This window comes from Simochromis diagramma, unplaced genomic scaffold, assembly GCF_900408965.1.
Source record: "Simochromis diagramma unplaced genomic scaffold, fSimDia1.1 OVJJ01000107.1, whole genome shotgun sequence".
NCBI classification, from domain to species: Eukaryota; Metazoa; Chordata; class Actinopteri; order Cichliformes; family Cichlidae; genus Simochromis; species Simochromis diagramma.
In genome coordinates, this window is record NW_024387209.1 from 1559041 (window position 1) to 1559613 (window position 573).

The window sequence follows — 573 nt, forward strand, 5'->3', positions numbered from 1 at the left end:
TTCGCTGGGTGTTACACTGCATGGGCACCTATAGCTACTGACTTAGAACCCTTCACCTTATCAAGTCAAAGGGAGTACAGGAAGCTGTTTTGATATTTCCCATACACCTACAGTGTCCCTCAAATGTATACTTGATTGTAGGACGTGGGAGTTTAATGTCAGCGACCTTTAATGTAGATCAGTCTTTTTTTGACCTAAGGACTTGGCCCTACTTTCTGACTGAAAACTAGAGTAAAGTGGGAGGAAGCATGTCTTCTTCCAACACACAGAGAAGTCTTTGCTTTTCCAACTGATCACTCAAAGGAGTACAGCTACACTGTGAAATGGTAGTAAACGCCATTGCAATCAGTTTTTTCGTTTTTAGCTGCGTTCAATCAGAACAGACAGAAGGTATTGTAAAATCTCCTCCGAGCCGGAGTTGAACCAGCGACCTAAGGATTCCTGTTCCCATACACCTACAGTCCTCCGCTCTACCAACTGAGCTATCGAAGGGATCACATGTGCAGTGTCTGGTTTGTTGGACCATCGGATACATGGGACCTAACAGAGTCTGTGTTTTGCAAGAATTCCATG

At 44.2% G+C, this 573-nt stretch overlaps 1 non-coding gene across 1 annotated transcript; it reads right to left on the minus strand.

The window, feature by feature from the left end:
• Positions 1 to 403: 403 nt before the first annotated feature.
• Positions 404 to 492, minus strand: trnay-gua. The gene is given in 2 exon segments: positions 404 to 439; positions 456 to 492. It is a non-coding gene; the product is annotated as a tRNA-Tyr (tRNA).
• Between the last annotated feature and the right edge of the window lie 81 nt (positions 493 to 573).